This window comes from Protopterus annectens, chromosome 2.part0 (assembly GCF_019279795.1).
Source record: "Protopterus annectens isolate FY-2018-M chromosome 2.part0, PAN1.0, whole genome shotgun sequence".
Classification (NCBI taxonomy): Eukaryota; Metazoa; Chordata; order Ceratodontiformes; family Protopteridae; genus Protopterus; species Protopterus annectens.
In genome coordinates, this window is record NC_056728.1 from 1,804,159,878 (window position 1) to 1,804,172,734 (window position 12,857).

A 12,857-nucleotide genomic window follows, 5' to 3' on the forward strand; every position below is an offset into this window, starting at 1 on the left:
AAAGGCAAACAACTCAAAAACTACTAGAAAAAGAAAATAAAAGACTACACAACAGATGCACTACAAGCGTATTTTAGTACAGGTCTGACATCACTCCCCCACAAAGCCTACTCCAAGTACACCAAAAAGGGTCAACATTGCCTTTTATACCACAAATTTACAAGACTTCTTTAGTTATGTTAAAAACTCAAATTGCCAGTACTGGGCAAAGCTAACAGTAAATGATACCACATACTTGGACTCAAAAAGGACATAACCACACCCACAACCCCCCCCCCCCCCACCACCACCACCACCAGTCTTCCCAAGAACAAATTCTCAAGGCACTATCAAATGCTAAAAGTGCATCTATTGGGCCAAATATACCATGCTACCAAAGGTACAACCCACAACATATTCCCACTTACAAAACACACAAAAACATTGATATCTGTGCAGTGACAGAAACCTGGTTCAAGGCTCCAGAGAGCACCCCAGCACTACCAGGCTATACCTCATATCATGCTTTTCGGCCCCAAAACCTGGACCGAACCACAAAAGGAGGGGGAGTTTCCATATTTATCAAGGATATCCACACCTCCAGGTTAGTGGCATTGCACGAAGTATCGGAGACCATCCATGTGCAACTAACAGTGGGCAAGACTGCTTTTCAGTTTATAGCATCCTACAGACCACCCTCTCAAAGTCAGGAATCCCATTCGGCTTTCCTGAAAACATTGGAGAACACGAAGATCTCTCCGAACACCATTATATTGGGCAACTTCAACTACCCAAACATTGACTGGAAGCACTACTCAAGCCCCAGCACCTTAGCCCAAAGATTCCTGGAAATTATAAACTCAAATGTTATGGAACAACTAGTCACCACTCCCACAAGAGGGGACAACATACTAGACCTGATCATTACCAACATGGGGACTCGATGCTCCACACCAGAAGTATATCCCTCATTGGTAAGATCAGACCATAAATTAATTTCACTGGATGTCCACATGCCGACCCCACCCCCAGCCCAGAAAACCACAGTGAAAAACTTCTCAAAAGCGAACTTCTCAAAACTGAAGTGGAATCCTTCAAGGCCCCAGGGCCAGTGGAAACTACAGCCCAAACTGCAGAATCCTATATAAATGCATTCTACGGACATCTCCAGGAATGCATGGATCATGCTATCCCAAACAAAACCAAGACCCAATCATCCAAAGGCAGGCGTCCAGTCTGGTGGACCCCTGCCATAAATAAACTGTACAACAGGAGGAGGAAGCTACTACATGATAGAGCAAAATCCCTAATAGGGAAGGCATCTCTGATCAGTACTAGCAAAAAATTACGATCCCTCATAAAATCCTCCAAGGCCAGCTTAGAGAGAAAAATTGCACAGGACACCAAAGACAATCATAAGGCTTTTTTCAGTTATGTTAGAAACCTGGGATGCAACTCCCAGACTTGTTCCGAGTTGATTCTAAACGACAAAAAATACACTGAACCCACAGACATCGCCAATATCCTGGCAGACAGGTTCAGTGCAAACTTCTCCCCCCCCCCAAAAGAGCAAGTATCTATCCCGGCAGAGGGCTGCCTCCCAAACATCTCAGATGCTCAGGTGAAGGCTGCCCTCTCAAAAGCAAAAAACACTGCTTCCATGGGACCAGATGGCATCCCAGGTTGCGTCCTACATGAACTACAAGAGGAACTAATCCCTCAAATAAAACAGCTATACAATCTCAGCCTTACTACAGGATATGTGCCCACAGAATGGCTTACAACAACAGTGGTGCCACTCCACAAAGGTGGAGCCTCTACGGACCCTGGAAACTATCGCCCCATAAGCCTAACTAGCTTAGTCTGCAAGGCTACGGAGAGGATCATCATGGAGCTCAAACAAAGACATTGGGGACCTACAGACACTAGATCCTACCCAGTTCGGCTTTGTCAAGGGCAGATCCTGCCCTTTGAGCCTGGTTGACTTCTTTGAAACAGTCACCAAAGCCATAGATGAAGGGAAGGTAGTCCACACAGCCTATCTGGACCTTGCAAAGGCATGACACAATACCCCACTCGAGCATCATAGATAAGCTATCCAGCTTAAATATAAACCCCTATGTCACAAGATGGGTCACAAACTGGCTCAAAGACAGAACCCACAGAGTGAGAGTTGCTGGAGCCATGTCAGACTCGAAACCGGTCACAAGTGGCGTCCCACAGGGTTCTGTCCTGGGACCACTCTTGTTCGGTATGTACTTTTCCGAGGTACAGGCAAACGTGGGAGGACTATGGCTAACCAAGTTCGCAGACTGCAAACTGGGTGTCATAATCAACTCTCCAGCTGACAAACATCCTTCAAAAAGGTCTCACAGAGACGGATAACTGGTGCCAGCGCCATGGTTTAAAGCTAAATGACAAAAAATGTATAGTCATACCCTTTGGCAAAAACAATGTGCCCACAAATTACCACATAGGCGGAAACCCATTAAATACAGAGAAAGTTATTAGGGACCTGGGGACCCAAGTTGATAGCAATCTCTCCTTTGAAAACCACATTGCCAAAGTGGTTAGAAAGACCTTCTACACAGCCCACCTCATCACAAAGGGTTTCACATCTAGATCAAGAGAGGTAATCGTGCCCCTTTATTCATCCCTCATCAGGCCCATCATAGAATACAATGCCCCTTTTGGGATGTACCTTACCCGACACCTGCAGCAATTAGAAAGACCCCAAAAGTATCTCACCAAGAGGATCAAGGGTCTCAAACAGATGCCATATGCTGCTAGGTTAAAAAAACTCCAGCTCTACTCAGTTGCATACCACCTACTTCGAGGCGATCTATGCCTGACATACAAAGCTATGTCAAATCCAGAATTAATGGACATGCTCCACCTCAGTAAATCTAAATCCCTTAGAGCCACACGCTCGAGGGACTTGAACCACAGCACAGAAATAAATAGAACTTGCTGGAGGGACAGGTTCATAACCCAGAGGCTCCCTTCGCTCTGGAATAGAATTCCAGTTCATGTGAGGCATAGCACCTCACTATCTCTTAAAGAAGAATCTCGATAAGTGGATGGGGGATCGTAGGTTTGTCCCAGGGATTACACTCCCGTGTCACTATTAGACAAAGGCACAGTAAACAACCTTAAAAAGGGCACAGTATACTCAAATCAAGGGGTGGCGTAAGCCATAGAGAATCGGGCTAGGCTTATAATTGCCCCACGGCAGATAGCCTAGTATGAACCTATGAACAAGGGCCTAAAATAGTAAGAGCTATGCATACCATCTCAAAGACTATTCCCTTTTCCCAGTATCATACAGGCTAATGAGAGACTACACCTGCCTCATATCTAGAGCTTCAACCTATTCTATCAGACCTATTACTCATTCATAAATCCAACAGTAACAACCACTCAAGAGATCTCAATCCATTTTACAAATTAGAACATACTAGAGGAATAGAAAGGTATCAGAGAAAACCACAACGAAACCGTCTTCCACTCCAATAAATCAAAGTACTTCTACTCAAAACATAACTTGAGCAAAGGGGATGGGTACAAATTCATCCGTGGTTAAGCACTTCCTCAAAGAAGAAGAGAAACACGTTCATGTCCCAACATATCCTTGCTCTGCCCATCATCCATTTTTTTTCGGCTGTTCCTGTTAGAGGTCGCCACAGTGGATCATTTGTTTCCATTTCTTTTTGTCCTCTGCATCTTGCTCCGTCACACCAAATACCTGCATGTCCTCTCTCTCCACATCCATAAACCTTACTTTAGGCCTTCCTCTTTTCCTCTTACCTGGCAGCTCCATCCTTAGCATCCTTTTCCCCAATATACCCAGCATCCCTCCTCAGAACATGTCCAAATCAACACAATCTTGCCTATCTGGCTTAGTCTCTAAACCGTCCAACCTGGGCTGACCCTCTAATATAATTTATTCCTAATCCTGTCTACCCCCGCCACACCCAGTACAAATCTTAACATCCTTAACTCAGCCACGTCCAGCTGGGACTCCTGCCTTTTTGTCAATGCCACTGTCTCCAACACGTATAACATTGCTGTTCTCACTATCCTCTTGTAGACCTTCCCTTTCACTCTTACTGGTACTGTCACAAAATCACTCCTGACAGACTCCACCCCACCTGTACCCTTCACCCGTCTTCAACACTAATCATTAATCTGACCTGTTGATCCCGAGTATATAAACTCATCCACCTTCGCCAACTTTACTCCCTGCATCCTCACCATTCCTCGATCCTCCCACTCACACACACTGTCTTAACCCTGCTGACAGTCATTCCTCTCCTCTCTAGAGCACGTCTCCACTTCTCCAGGTTCTCCTCAACCTGTTGCCTACTCTCAGTCATCTGCAAATATCTTAAGTCCATGGGCACTCTTGTCTGATCGACTGTCAACCGGTCCATCACCATTGCAAATAAGAAAGAGCTCAGAGCTGATCCTTGATGTAATCCAACCTCCACCTTAAATGCCTCTTGTCACTCCCGCTGCAGACCTCACCATCGTCACATTACCCTCATACATATCCTGTACCACTCTTACATACTTGTCTGCCATTCCCAACTTCCTCAAACAATATCACAATTCCTCTCTAGCACCCTGTCATATGCTTTCTCCAAGTCCACAAACACGCAATGCAACTCCTTCTGACGACCTCTGTACTTCTCCATTAACACTCTTAAGTAAACATCGCATCTGTAGTGCTCTTTCCTAGCATGAAACCATACTGCTGATCACTAATCATACTTAATCTACCTTCCACTATCTAGCTTCCACTACTCTTGCTCTGCCCATCTACAAGTTATTTAAATGCAAACTGTCTGCTCTAGAAACTGCCATGCAAATCTTAAGGCCAAGCTTAAGATTCTTGTAGATCAACAACACCTATGAACTTATTACTTTTTCAGATTTAAATGATGACTGTAGAAAATACCCTACAAAGTAGGTATTACTTCCAGATTTATAAGCTAATATGGAGAAGAAATATCAAATTTTAAAAACAGGTACCTCACTAAAAAGTTAAGACTTGCCTTCATTAAAACATAATTTAGAGGGGTTCACAAAGGACTTTGGCAGAATAAGTGTAATCTCACAGAACAAGGGGTGCAACTTGCAGAGTGCTAATGAGAAAATAAGGGGAGTATTGGATAATATGTATCAATGTTGAGACACTGCTGTTAAACAATCTTTTCTGATAACGCCCAAGCACAAAAGTTTTTAGCACGACTCAGGTAACAGAATGTGAAAAGGGTTTGTGCCAAACCTACAAGTCTATATCAAGAAAAATAACCTGAGTTACTATAAAAGATAAGTTTGGAATAAAAAAAAAGCAGAGAAATGTGGAAATCTTTCTTGATCACAAATGGAAGTATTTACAGCAGATTTAAGCACGTTAAGGTTAGAGGGAGATGAGGCTGAATTATACTCAAGATAGGAGAGACTGAGAAAACACCAATGTGCAATCATCTGCAGGAAAGTCTCCAGGAACAGACTTATTCCTATGGAAGTTTGGAGGGAATAAAGTCTGGAAGGTTTAAAATATAGTGTTTTAAAAGGACAGGAACTACCAGCATCCTGGAAGAAAACTGTGATGGCTGTAATACCCAAAGATGGTAGACACATCAGACCCAGCTTCATGTAAGCCCACTATAATTATGGTTTAAAATTGAAAGTGTTTGCATTTACAACAATAATGATAGATTTAGATCAATGTGCTTTTGTGTAGGGTAAGCAAACATTTGGCAGAGTTAACAGAAGAATGATGATCTAGAGGGAGGCAATCTGTAAGAAAACACTGCTGCTGATGGCGGGTTCTGATTCAGAGAAAGTATTTGACTGTGTAAGCTGGGAGTATATTTAACAGGGCAATGGATGCATTTACATTCCCTGGCACACGGGAACTAGACGTTTACATGTGGGATCAGAGGCAAAAATTAATGTAGGAAGGTTCCTTTCTGACAGGTCGTATTTGAACAGAGAAAAATCAGGCAAGGGTGTCCACCTCCCCTTTTATTTCTTTTTATTTAGAGCCACTGGCAAACAGGAGACTCAGAAATTCAAGGATATAATTGGCATAGTAATCAAGAAAAGTTAATTTGCAGATGACATTATTTTGTACCTGATAGAATTTGAAAATACATCTCAGTGTTATGGAACATCTTTAGACACTTTCAATTCTTTTTGGGATACAGAATTAAGATAAAATTAAGGCTATAGCTGTAAACTATGTACCCACAAACAAACTGGTTCAGTGATACCAATAATTATGGAGTCACAATAAAATGAACTATTTTGGAGTACGGATTGAAAGGGATTCTGCTATGGCAGCTAAGGATATGTGGGAGGAGACTAAGTAAAAGATAATACAAAAGCTGGGAAACAAAGAAAGGCACAGTTAAAGCTCAAGTATATAACACTAGCAGAAAGCTATAATTCAGAGTGGAATGGGATCAACGAAGCAGGGGGATAATTCAAGGAGGACAGAAGCAACAAAGATTATATTCAAAAAGTATTTAAGAACTAAACCAACATGAGAATAGAGAAAGGAAATTTTGGCAATAGGAATGACTGCAATTAGGGGTACTAACAACAAGCACAAGAAGAGTGGAATTTACTGGAAAAAGCTAGCACAGGAACCGAAGTACTGGAAGCAAATCCCTAGAGAGGGAAAGGTAACAGAACGGGGAAAAAAAATAAAGACGACGTTTAGGGAAGGAGGTCTATAGACTGAGGGCTATCAGGGATTGATATCGCAACTTAGGCAAATAGAAAACTAAAGGGGAATCCAAAATGAAAGGCCTGCTCTGGTAGAGTTTTTAACTAAATCAGAAGCAGAAGGTACTATTAAAAAGGGATAAAATTACTACAACACATAAAAAACACTGCATATTCTCTATCAGAAGAGGTAAGAAGAGACTGGATAAGCAATTCAAAAGGAAATAATCGGTAGGACATATGTATGGTTCCCACACATAAAACAAACTCTAGAAAATTAAGGATTTTTCCTTCGCTGGTGTTTGCATTGGGTATTTTTATACCCCAGTAAGGAAACCTCCTTAAAAAACTTCTCCAAAGCCAACTTCATGCTACTGAAGTCAGAAGTGACAAACTTTCACAACACCCACACAGACGAGATCTGGAAGTTCAACTGCAAAATCCTACATTAAGGCACTGCACGAGCACATCCACTCATGCATGAATCATGCCATCCCAAATAGAACCATGATGCTCTTCTCCAAAAAAAAGGAAGCCAATCTGGTGTTCCCCTGCTATAAACAAACTATACAACAGAAGGAAGAAACTGGTGCAAAAAGAGGAAAATCCCAGGATGCAAAAAACTCCCTCACCAGCCTCAATAAGAAGATGAGATCCCTCATAAAATCCTCAAAAGCTAGTTACGAAAATAAAATTGCCAAAGATTCCAAAGACAACCACAAGGCATTCTATAGTTATGTCAAGAATCTAAATGGCAATGCTCAGATCTGCTCTGAGCTACAACAGAATGGCATTAAATATACTGATCCCAAGGATATTGCCAATATCCTGGCAGATTGATTTAGTGCCAACTTCACCCCCCTCTCACCCCCTAAAGGGCCCATCTCAATACCAAAAGACTGCCAAATTCCGATAATCACGGCCACACAGGTAGAAACCGCACTCTCCAAAGCTAAGAATACAGCATCCATGGGACCAGATGACATCCCAGGCTGTGTACTACATGAACTACAAAATGAACTGGCACCTCACCCAAGTGTCATGTTTGATCATATCCTCAACTCAGGCTTCATGCCCACTGAGTGGCGCACAGCTACAGTTATCCCACTCCACAAGGGAGGATCTGCCTTGGATCCCGGGAACTACCGTCCCATCAGTCTGACAAAACTGATCTGCAAGGGCATGGAACTTATAAACAAAGGCATTGACAACCTTCAAACACTGGACCCCACCCAGTTTGGGTTTGCGAAGGGCCGATCTTGTCTCCTGAATCTGACTGACTTCTTTGAATCAGTCTCCAGAGCTGTGGACGAGGGTAAGATGGTCCACACAGCCTATCTGGACCTTGCCAAGGCCTTTGACACCATCCCCCACTCTGGAATCATAGATAAACTTACTAAGCTGGGCATAAATCCCTACGTCACTCGATGGGTTGCCAACTGGCTTACTGACAGAACCCACACTGTAAAAGTACCCGACTCCAAATCCAGCTCCAGACAAGTGACAAGTGGAGTACCTCAGGGTTCAGTCCTGGAACCACTCTTGTTTGGCATCTACTTCTCTGAAGTACAGGCCAACACTAAGGGACTCTGGCTAACGACGTTTTCAGATGAGTGCAAACTGGGAGCCATTATTGAATCCCCAAATGATGGGGTTACTCTACAAAAAGGTCTTATAGAAACAGATGCCTGGTGCCAGAACCATGGGCTCAAGCTTAATGCCAAGAAATGTATAGTTATCCCCTCTGGAAAAAAACATGTACCCATTAATTACCACATGGGTGGCAGGACGCTAACCATCGAAAGTGTGATGAAAGACTTAGGGACACAGGTGGACAGTGGTCTCACTTTCGATAACCACATCGCCACAACAGTCAGGAAATCCCTCTCTGTGACACACCTCATCACCAAGGGCTTTTCATCCAGAAAATAGGAGGTCATTGTCCCACTGTACTCATCCCTCATTAGATCCATTACAGAGTATAATGCTGTGGTGTTGTCGCCTCACAGCAAGATGTTGTCGCGTTCGATTCTCAGCTAGAGAGTCTTCTGTGTGGAGGCATGCATGAATGGGTGTACCTTCGTTGAAGGTTGTGCGTCAGGGGTGGTAACTCGGCACGTAAAAATCCACTACCAAACATCAGCGGACCGGAGTTCTGCTGTGGCGACCCCTAACCGGGATAAGCCGAAAGACACAGAGTATAATGTCCCATTTGGTATGTACCTCACAAGATATCTGCAACAGCTGGAAAGGCCACAGAAATACCTCACTAAAAGAATCACAGGCCTAAAGCAGATGCCATAAGCTGACAGTCTAAAAAAACTCCAGCTATACTCTTGACATATCGTCTACTTAGAGGCAATCTCTGCTTAACATACAAGGCCATGTCAAACCCTGAGCTGTTGGACATGCTCCACAAAGAAATCCCAATCCCTCAGAGCCACACGCTCCAGGGATCTAAACCTTATCACAATGAACAAAACATGCTGGAGGGATAGGTTCCTGAACCAGAGACTCCCCATACTCTGGAATAGATTGCCCATACATGTCAAGCAGGGTGCCTCATTGGCCCTCTTTCAAAATGAACCTTGATGACTGGATGGAGATAGGAAATTCACCCCAGGGATCATGTCAGTCGCCCTGCTAGACAGGGGCCCAGAGAAGTAAAATAGTGTGGGAAGAAATATCCAGGGAATTGTTATGGCTAGACTTGCATAGGCCCTAGGGCCGATAGGTTGGTACTAGGCTGGTACTAGGCTATTAACCAAGCATACTCCAAGTTTTTCCTTCTCAGGCAGATGACAAATGTTGGAGGTGTGATGGGGAAGAATGAGGCAAATAATAACATGCATTATGGGAAGGTAGTTTAAAATTCCCTAAACAGTAATCTGTTACAAACATTGGGTGAGCAAATGATAAACTAAAGAAATTATTTTTTGAGCTGGGATACAGAATCTGAATTGCCTAGACATAGTGAAGCCTTGTTAAGTTTAATTCTGATGGCTGCCAAAAAAGCAATTACTAGAAAACGGAAATCAAAATCAACTGTATTTAAAAAAGTATTAGGTTCATAGGTTAGAACTAAGCTAACTGCCCTTGCAAACCATTTTAAGCCTAGTCAGTTATCCCTTGTGAGACTCAAACACCTTACTTTCTGTTTGTAAGGCAAACACCTTAACCATTAGGCCACCCTCATATCAGGAAACACAAGAATTGGAAATGGGATCTTTAGAAAGGGGAAGGATCATATTACACAGAAAAAATGGAAACCGAGAACAATGTACAGTAATGTTTTGGAGGAGGAGTGAGGTTTAAAGGAAAGAATTGATACATTTATACAATATTCAATTTATAAATAGTATACATATACACGATTTATAATGTTTGCAACTGTGAATGTGTTATATTTTGTATAAAAAACAAATTAAGGTTAACTATCTTAAATAATTCAATAAAGCTATTAAAATAGGAGAAACTTCAATAAAGCTACTAGAAACTTGCCCTCATTAAGGTGATGTCAAACAAAGCAGTTTTTCAAAGTGGTATTCTTTAGATATAAAACTGAAACATAACATCTACTTGAAACATCTTGGAAAACAATTCTGCTATCACGGCTGATCCACATCACAACATAAAATAACAAACACACATGTATGAGAATAGAAAGGTCTTAAATCTAATCAGCCTACCTAGTTGATATTAAAAAACGGCTAAAAAACTTAAAATGCACACTGCGGAAGAAATGCTTAAGTGCTACAGTTTTTTTTTTTAAACCACCAACTTTTCAAACCTTCCATTTAGAATCATAGATGTAATACCCCGACAGACCATCCACCATCATGTATTCTTAAAATGTCAAGCAATATGTACTTCATTTACAACAAAGAAATTTAGTTCACAACTATATCAACACAGGACTGGGACCACTGATTGCAGAAAGAAAAAATAATGAAAAGGAACCAAGTTTCTATTGCTGTTTACCTCTTATTCACTTAAATTTCCTAGCCATTGTAAAAACACTTGTCAATTTACTATTCACATATAAAACCTTAACTGAATTTGTTACAATCCTTTTAAATCTATCACCAACATTTGCATTAAAGCTCTAGGATTCTTTCCACTCATATCAAACATAAGCGACCACTTCTGGTGTACTATTTTATGTCCAGGTACCAAACGAGAATAGGATCTGCTCAGAAAGATCAGCCCAGTACTGCAGCAGCAAATGCAATAAAAACGAACAGACTAGAACAAATGCACATGCAGAAATGAGACAATCCCAGCAGGAAGGACTCAAGTCACACTTATACATAGCAGATGAACACTTCCCTCCCAATAAACAACTTTACAGTACTACATCATTTATAACAAATGGTAAGGGTTAAGTTGTTAACTTCAGCTGTGTCCTTTAGTGATACTAGACACTAACCACATCAAAATCACAAAGTTTATCGTACATGCCTAAGAGAAAGTTGCTGGTGGTAAATGTGTCATGATGAGTATAACTGCACAAAACGTATCTTAAGAAAATCAAAATTAAACTTCTTATGAAAAAATGGCTGTATTATACTCTCTGAAGTAAGCTGCAATAAAAAGCACTCAGTCCCAAATACTCAAAGTTAAAAGAAAAAATATAACCCATCTGTGTCCTACTGGTATGAGAACACTAACCAGTAACATATTCTTTGCGACTCAGGAAGAACAACTTTACACAATAATAATACGGATTAAGCCAACCGTGGAAATTTCAAAAGAAAAGGTCCATCACACGCTCAAGTTTAGTCAAACATGAACTTGACTAAAGTACATAGTTATGTTCTGCTTAAAAGTACCAGAACATAGTGGTCGAAACAACCTAACCCATTTACACCTGAAAAAGCAGGTAACTCAAAGAGCAGCAAATCAATGAGAACACGCTTAAGTGTTTCCGAACTTTTTCCTCCAAGGAAAAACTGCCGCTTCCTGCCTGCAATTCCGTCAGACTGCTTTCAAAAGAGCAGCACACTATTAATGCATTCCAAAAAGCACAACCCCTTCCTCCTCTCATCTCTTCCAAGTAACTTGCAGCTCAGCACAACGGTTATATTAAACAATACTAAAACAATTTCAAAATTAATCAGTTTAGACTTCCAATAAAAGCAATGCATGTCAACGCTCTAAGTTCCCCATTTTAAAATAATAAAATCAAAGACACTTAAGAGTTATTACATAGAAAGCATGCAACGTCTGAGTTGTCAGTCATTTGCCATGTCCCTAGAAAAATGAATTAGTAAAATAAAAACAAGTTTCTGCAATATCTAACACGATAAACAATAATACAGAGAAATGTCTGATTAGCTATTTCACTGGAATCATAACTGACAAGAAATGTCACAAAAGGCAATTCTAACAGCATTGTGATACTCAATGTACTTAAATACGATTACAAACAAAAGCTGATACGCAAGCATTATCCACAGATACAAGCAAAAACAAAAGCCAAAAAAATGGGTAGTCCACTGCCAGGCCGGGTGATGATGCACCTCTCCCAACAGCGATCATACAGAGGCCAAAACTCACCTCCCCGAGCTCACCTGCGTCTTGTTACCTAATGTCTACACAACACTCCACTGACTAAAGTACACTGGGCCCTTTCCTGTTACCACACTCAACAGTTACCCCAAAAAGTCCAAATAAACCCAATTAAGGGTTCTACGAACTCAGTACCGGCAAACCACTAAGATCCAATCCGACGCCATCTTCATCATTGCCATTACCAATACAGAAGACCAAGGGTTACGCGCACCTAAGGACGAGGGCGTGCGCGTAATTCAGCAGCCGCTCGCGTCCCGACAAAGGGGATGGTCGCGTCACTAACGAAAATACGTGCGTGCGTATTTTACACGAGTGAGTGTCGGTGAAGTTATTTCTAATGAATATTCATTTTGATTTTGTTTTATCGTTGTATATCGTCGGTTTTTAGTTGAGCAAAGTGGTAAACGAAACGGGCATAAACATTTGCTGTGCTGCGTGAATTCTCTTTATATTTTAATACGCATGTTTACTTTCGGGAAATGAACAATATAGGCCCGGTTGGAGGCAGTCTACGTTGTATCATTATAATCAAGTAGCGTAGTGTACATCGTTTGTGATGCTTT

General features: G+C 41.6%; 1 protein-coding gene across 1 annotated transcript in view; it reads right to left on the bottom strand.

The window, feature by feature from the left end:
* FBXO42 (F-box protein 42) overlaps window positions 1-12,566 on the bottom strand; it is a gene marked incomplete in the record, with an annotated part of 1,591,641 nt that extends 1,579,075 nt beyond the window's left edge. Inside the window, 1 exon segment of the mRNA XM_044061846.1 lies at window positions 12,280-12,566.
* Between the last annotated feature and the right edge of the window lie 291 nt (window positions 12,567-12,857).